This window comes from Sarcophilus harrisii, chromosome 4 (genome assembly GCF_902635505.1).
Source record: "Sarcophilus harrisii chromosome 4, mSarHar1.11, whole genome shotgun sequence".
Taxonomy (NCBI): Eukaryota; Metazoa; Chordata; class Mammalia; order Dasyuromorphia; family Dasyuridae; genus Sarcophilus; species Sarcophilus harrisii.
In genome coordinates this window covers 41,326,266-41,334,659 of record NC_045429.1, presented here as the reverse complement: position 1 = coordinate 41,334,659, position 8,394 = coordinate 41,326,266, and positions in this window count along the sequence as shown.

Below are 8,394 nucleotides of genomic sequence, written 5' to 3'. Positions count from 1 at the left end.
TTACCATACCCCAATAATTTGGCAAGGACTTATCACCACCAAGAGCTCCTATGAACACAAATGAGTGAACAAATGGAAAAGAGTTTGAAATGTTAAAAGTACTAAGTCAGATTATAAATGGGAACTTTAATACTTAAGGAAATTTTTAATGGTTTTCTTCCTTCCCTTCCTCTCTACTTCCCTCCTTTTTTCCCTCCCTTTCCTTCCTTCCTTCTCTCCTTCCTTCCTTCCTTCCTTCCTTCCTTCCTTCCTTCCTTCCTTCCTTCCTTCCTTCCTTCTTTCCTTCCTTCCTTCCTTCCTTCCTTCCTTCTTTCCTTCCTTCCTTCCTTCCTTCCTTTTGCCCCTCCCTTTCTCTTTCCTTCGCTTCTTCATTCACTTCCTCCCTCCCTTCCTTCTTCCTCCCCTCTGTCCACATAGGTATTATACATTGCTTACAGATGCTCTTAAAAGCAATTTTTCCCCCTCAATTGCAACCCTGAACTCTCCCAAGATATCTTAGGGTTTACTGGCTAGATTTCTTTCTTAAGAACTAGGCCTTAAATCAAAAACCAAACTAATTCTCATTGGTCACTGTTAGGTACTAGGCCAAGCCCCATTTGGTTATTATTTGGATCCTGTTTGACTCAAATTAAATGTAACTAGCAATCATTTCTGCTTTGACCACAAACTCTGAAGGTCTTCCCCTCCCAGATTCATTCATTCATTAGTTTATTTATTAGAGTTTTATGGACTAGGTGAAAGAGGAGATTCTTTGTCTTAGTTACTAACTAGCCTTAATCACTGAATGGAGGCGGCCTCAATCAAACTGAGCCCTATTGAAGACCTTAACTTAAAAAGGTAGAGGTCTCCCATTTCATCCAGGGTCATCTCCAGTTGTCCAGATCTGGTTACTGGAACCAGACAATTTTAGAAGAGAAAGTGAGGCAGGGGACCTTGCACAGCCCTCCCTCACTTAAATCCAATTCAGTTGCATGTTAGGGATCACCTCCCTAATGCCCTGGTCCTCTTCAAGAACAAAGGACAAACTACAAGATCTAAGGCATTGCCATTCCTGTGAATGATTGGACTACCTTGGAGGAAAATTGGAGACAAAGGGGCTTAGAGAGTAGGAATATAGAAAACTACTATAAATTCAAAATACTGAAAAGGAAGTAGGTGGCCTGGAAGTCTAGGGATTATAGCAATAAGGATTTGGACAGGATGAAATGAACATTATTATGATTCAACAACTTATCCCCTTTCCTTCTTGCCATCCTCCCTCCCCCCCTCCCTCCTATATTCATCTTCTCTTCCCTCTTCCATCCCCTTCTACCTTTTTCTTCTCTCCTTTCTATGCTTCTCTTCTCTTTCTCTCTTATTCCCTCAATCCTATTTCTTTTCCTCTCACTTTTACATTTTCCTTTTCTAACTTAGAAATAGAACTTCCCCTCTCCCTACCCACCACTCTTTCAATGGGATTGCATCCTGCCTAGGTTTATAGTTGATTATGTAGCAATGGCAGTGAGACTGGGGAGTCTCTTTCCCTTGAGGCTATAAAGCTAAAAGACATACCTTTCTGAATGGGATAGTTTAAATTAAGTCCTGTTTTGAGGCTTAATGAATTCTATAGGTCTTACATACCCCAGGGATTTGGGAATGTTTAAGCAAACAGTGCCCCTCCTTATTACTGGGCCCATGTCTGAAACTCATCAAGTTAGATGGGACTTGGTAGACCTTGGGCTCTGCCAGTAAAGGCTTTGAGAGCTCAGGGTCACCTTCACACAGCGATGGTCCATTCCATTAGATGCTCTATCACAATGGGCAATTAGGAATAGATAGTTCTATTGCCAACTTAAATTTCTTTCCTCCTGATAGATGAAATTCTTCATTGCAGACTCTTCAAATCCTGTAAGAAATATCCATCTGCCTACACAATACTTGATCATTCATCCACTTTCACTGAACAAACAAATACTTAATGTGTGTCTACTCTGTTCAAGGCCCTGCTCCTGCTTACAATTCAGACAGAAAAACAACCAAAGGCAAAGCAGCCTTCCACTGCTGTTTCACAAGGACATTTGTTTGGAGAGAGGATCACTGACAGTGACAGAGCCAAGATTAGAATCCAGTTGTCCCAAGCCTTAGGACAGATACTAACCCAAGTCAGCAGTATAATATTGGCTAGGTCGAGCTACCACTCTGCATCTCAGTTTCCCCATTTCTCAAATAAATATATATTAAACAAGATGATTTAGTGTCTGCAAAGTCCATCAGTAACCTACAAGAACATTGGATTTCACTAAGAAGGTTTTCCAGCACCCTCTTTCTACGCATCTAGTCCCTAAGAACAAGAGTGGGATGTTTGGTACCAGCAAGGGCAAGCCGATAAAGCTTTTGCTTCTCAAAACAGCAATGATGCAATGTAAATATTACTATGCCATATTTAACAAGTGTGTTTTTGAGGATGGAGTGTCAAGAAGAGATGAAGATCTTATGCCTGTTAATTCATCTCCCCACTCCCATACTGATTCTAAATTCTCAACCCAAGGGATGCATTCTGACATCAAAAATCAGTCGATAAAACATAAAAAATATGGAACCTGGTGGAATGGAGTCAGCTGGGGGTAGGAGGTACCAGTAGAGGAATTGAGGGAGTCTGGCAGCCCACTCTGTAGGGGCTTCATAAGGAAATAGCACCCTTTTATGTCACCACTTTGGGCCCAGCTCCAATTGTCCTGAATTATTTAATGTTGCTTTAACAGGAAAGATTTTTAAAATGTTTTCAGATTAACAATAATCAACAATTTTGTTAACTTTAGTGATTTCACCAAGTTGTTTAGTCATCTTCATTCAAGAGTATCTAGAGAATGGAGACATTATTTCTAGTCAACCCACTCTTTATAAATATAGAAAAAACTGAGGTATTTATGAATAGACTGGTCTGCCACTGACTTGTATAATTTTCGAAAAATCTTTTTTCATTTTGTTTTTCACCTTTTCTACATTTATAATTAGGTGCTAGCACTGTTTTTGGAACTTTTTGAATATTGTGAAAATAAAATGAGATAAACTGTTAATGTACTTTGACTTTTTTTAAAATGTCAAATAACAATAAGTAACAACAGAGAAAAACAATTAGCATACTTCTGAGTCAGAATTTAGTTTAAGCTTCTGTTATGAAAAATTAACACTTTGTTAGTTAAAGAATTCATTAATAAATTACAGGAAACAGTAAAATAAAGTGCTGGCTGAGCCTGCCTTTCTGCTATGAGATATATTAAATTTAAACATATTGGTGAAAATTAAAATACATTTTCTTTGACTATGAATTTTTGTTGTTGTTCAGTCATTTTTTAGTCATGTCCACATTTGCAGTTTTCTTGGTAGAGATACTAGAGTGGCTTGCCATTTTTTTTCTCCAGTTCATGTTACAGATGAGGTAATTGAGGGGAAACAAGGTGCCAGGGTCACATCACTAGTAAGTGTCTGAGCTAGATTTGAACTTACAAAGATTAGTTTTTCTAATTCTAACTAACTTTTGTGTCACCCAGTTGGCCACTAGGAGATTTAATCAAAATAAACTATATGAGTTGACCCCAAACAATATTACTCAGATTTCTCAGTCATCTGATTCAACAGATTTGATTCTAAAATGACTCTGTACTATTTCCAAAAGTCAAATCCATCCTCAAAAGATCTGTCACTATCAAGGTTATCTGAAAAGATATGCCATAGACTTTGAAGGCAATTCCAAAAAAAGAATTGGAAAAATATCTTGAGTGACGGCATCATCAATGTAAGTAGATAGCCTCTTTAGATGAAGGGTACAGCATCCATCTGGATATGCAAATTCTAGGACAAGTCTTTTTAAAAAATCAATCCTATTACTTTACCATTTATATCTGAATGATTTTGAGGAAGAATGCATATCTTCATATTCTTTATTTTCAAAGATAATTATAATATGCTTATATCAACCAACCAAGAAGTATTTATTAAGCAATGACTATATACCAAGGTATTCTGCCAGACTCTGGGGTTAAAAAGACAAAAAAAATGGAACTGTTCCTGCCATCAAATGACTTATCTATGGAAGGGATGAGGAGAACATCCACGTTCATGTTATCAGTTTATAGAAAATAAATAACAGGCAATTGGGATGGGGGACACATTTGCTGGTGGGGGCTATGGAATAAAAAAAAAAACCTCATGAAGATGATCATACTAGAGAAGAGCTTTGAAGGATACAATGAGGAGAAGATGAGGTGAGAAGGCATTATAGGCATGAGGAACAACTGATAGATGTGTATACTATATGCGCTATCCTGTGGTTTGTCACTATGGCAATGATCAATGGGTTCTCTTAGCAGCGTTCTTTTGGGAAGTGATTTGGAAGCATGACTGGCTTCCTTGTGGGACCTTTTATAAGCAAGCAAACAATCTGTTATTGGCCTAAACCCCGTTAACTAAACAGACAACTTTGCTCAAGAGAGGAGAGAGGTACTTTAAAAGGACATGAAAGTACATGGACTTTAGGGAAAATATCTGCCCTTGTATAAATCTGCACGCCAATCAAAACTGACTCACATAAATGAAGACTAATTCTTAGCACCAGTCTCAAAGATACGGACCCTTAAGCACCGGATTATTAGCAACATGGCTCTTTTTTTTTTTTTTTTTTTTTTTTTTAAATCTCAACACCTGCTTTTTTCCCCACTCAGTACAGACAGACACTTTGGCATGAGACCACCCAACCTCCCAGAGAGGAAAAGGGGGTTTTGCTATCTGTTTTTCCTCTTTGGCAACATAGTGTCTTCTCCTAAGGTGAATGCCAGAAAGAAATGAAGATTATTCCTCTCTTGCGATCACCAGAGAATAGAAAGAGAATAAAGGGAGAACAGAAAAACAAAAGAACACATTGTTCCTCCACTCTCCAGAGGATAAAGTGATGAGCTAAGAGGCAAAGTTCATTCTTAGGCTTTCCTACTTCTTCCCTTCTACTGGTCCCAAGTCACTTGCAATTGCCTTTTTTCCTAAAAGTATTCCTGTAATCTGTTTCTTAGTTTCTCCTGAGGATTGAGGGAAAGGCAACGGATTTTGTGCATGAAACTGTACATTCAACATTCAAAATGCTGTGTCAAATCTAAGGATCAGTGGATGCAACTCCTTCTCCTTTTTAAGGGATATAATTTTCAATTGTGAAGGTCCAATCCTGTTAACAACAGAAAGTGTGCCCCCTCATTACAGTCCCGTGATCTATTGCTGACTGCCTTTCTAAGATCTATTGTTTTGATTGGCACTAAATAGTCAAGAAACACATTATTATATGTCCTCATTCCAAATAGCTAAAGGTAATGAGATGTCAATCAAAAATTATGATATTGCCAAGGACAGCTAAGCAGGCAGACTCTTAACAGCACTGGAAGGAGTTTTGTCTGTTTCTGCTCTGTTAGACTTAATTCCCTAATTCCTTGGTGAGCCAAAAAGGAGGCATTTGTAAACACTTTCAAGAAACGATCTTCTCTACTTATTCATTCAATCTCCCCCAGCCCTCTAATCAAAATCCAATTGCATGTAAGTATGTGTATACCAAAACAAATAAAGGAAAAATTGAAGTCAGGAGCAGATTGTGCGCTTGGTATCTGGGACAAGGCCAATGACAAGGTTAATCTAGAGGGAGTGATTCATAACATAGGACTCTCCCCTCCCCTCCCTTTTAAATCACTAGAATAATTTCCTTGCCTTAGGTAAAGAGAGGAAGACTTCTAAGCCCAATAAAACTTCCCCCTTTCTTCTATTGTTCTCTCTTCTCTCTTCTGATTCAACTCTATTTCTCTACTTCATCTCTATTTCTCTCTTCTCAGTTATTTTTGATTTTCCTTGTCTCACCCGAAAGGAATTTTTCTTTATTCTATATGTTTCCACAGAACTCTTTAAAAGAGGGTTTCCAAAACACTTTTATGTATCATGGATCCCTTCAAGTAGCCTGATCACACCTATGGACTCCTCATAATATATATTTTAAGTACATACAATAAAGTACAAAAGATTTAAAAAGAAACTAATTACATCGACATCAAAATACTTATAAAAATAAAAATATTTAGATATCAAAATATTTATAAAAGCAAGGTCATGAGCTCTGATTTAGATCAAATATAGGAAAAAATATAAGTTCTATTTGAACTAGTTTTTAATGCTTTGCTTTTAGAACTGGAGTATAAATACTTTTGCTGTTTCTGCTGCAATGAGCTTTTTTGTGTTTTTCTTTAAACTTTATTATAATAGAGGAAGCATAATATAATATAGTATAGTATATACTATAGTATAGTATAGTATAATATAGAATAGTATGTGTAGTATAGTATAGAATAGTGTGTGTAGTATAGTACAGTATAACATAGTATAGTATAGGAAGTTCTTGGGTGAGCCAATTACTCATTTAAGTCAACTACTATTTTGTAATGGATAATCTTAGGGAATTGTCTAAGAAAGTAAGTTTGCTCAGGATCACAAAGTATGTGTCAGAAATGGGACTTCAAGCTGGGTCATCCTTGACTTCAAACCAGCTCTCTATCCTCTAATTTAATCAGTGAGCAAGAAATTAAAGCCATGTTTACTCTGACTTTTAAAAATGGATCCTTTCAGTGAAGTTATAATAATAAAAAATATATCTTCAACTGAAATGTCTACTTTTCAATCAAACTTGGTGCAGTGTAGACCTACCCATAGCTTATCCTCTGGAGATAGGAAGTGAATATTTGTTGAACAGCACTGGACTTGCTGATATAGCCTGGTAAAATAACCTGTTCAAGCTTAGCTTTGCTGAATAATTAGAGATAACTCAAGAAGAATGTTAAGGAAGGAACTAATGCTCTAGGAAAAAGAGGAAGCTACAAATATCTTCAATAGAAACCTAGATAAGCTCTTTGCAAATGCTCTCATTATGAAAGTGCCTGACATGACTTTAACTGTAGCCAGGCTGGAGGTCACTGGGACAGTTATTAATAGAGTAAGCACAGAGTGATGGCTCTGTAGGGTGTGGTTAGGGCTGTGTTAGCTAAAAAATTTTACTGTGGTGAGCAGAATATCAGAATAGGGAACAGCAAAGACCCTTCCTCCCACTGGGAAGTTGGATGACCACATGCTAAGAAACATCCAACAGAAACTAGGAATATATCTATGTTTGTGTATATGTCTCTGGTAGAGTGAAAAGACTGGAGTCAGCTGACTCATTACAATCCCATCTCTGATATTTATTATTTGTGTGATCTGGGTTTACCCATCTCTGGATCTCTGTTTCCTCATCTTTAAAAATTGGGTCTACAGTCTCATCTTCCTGAGTTCAAATGCGGCCTCAGGCATTCACTAGCTATGAAATCCCAAATAAGTTATTTAACCTTGTCTGCCTCAGTTTCCTCATCTGTCAGATGAGCTAAAGAAGGAAATGACAAACTAGTTCAGTATCTCTGCCAGGAAAACCTCAAACGGGGGTCACGGAGATCAGATATCACTTTAAAACAACTTAACAATAATAATTTAAAAAAAAGAGGTTATTGCCCTACATAGTCTCCACATCCTTTTCAGAAACTGAATCTAGGATTCTACAAATTGTACGCAAGTTAGATCCTAAATACAGGTTTGAATCTGTATTTGTTATTTGAAGTGTTTCTGATGTCTGAAATTTGGGCAGGTGTTTTGTAAATAATTACTGATTTAATTTAATTTTCACCTGGGACTACTTTCTGTTCTGGGATCTCTAGCACCATATCTACCCCAGAATTTTATAAAGTCAATATAAGGCAATGTCTTCTTTCTCATCAATGATGTCAACCTTATCCTTATTCCACAACTCCATCTATTTTATTAGCCAGTTTTTCTTCTTCTATATTCAAGAAATATTTCACTGATTGGTCACTCAGAAAGAACACATTGAAAGAGGTATTCACTAGGTTTCTTTTTTTTTTCTAAAAGGTTTCAAAAACTTGCATCATGGGAAATAGCACTATGTGATCATTTTAAAAGATGGTACCAAGGAAGAGGATTGGATTTAAACCGCTTTCCAGGGCTATGTCATCTAAAAGCAGCTTGTATGTCAGTGATTGGCCATTGTTTACAAGAAGTTTATCCATGTTCTTGTCCCTTTCATTTCCATATATGCATGTTTGAAGCAGTATGGTAGAAGGAGATAGTTTACTATTGTTTCTCATAGGCAAAACAGTGATATGTTCTGCCATTTTTTAGGACAAGGGAAGACCAAGCTCTCAAACTGCTGACTCTATATAATGGTTTTGGGGCATGGAAGTCCCTGGTCATTTTGATGGGCTTACAAGGCAGAGTCTGGTTGGAGAATTAGAAAGGAAAGTCTTCAGGGAGAGCTTGAGCCAGCCCTTGACACCTTCATTTGTAAATACA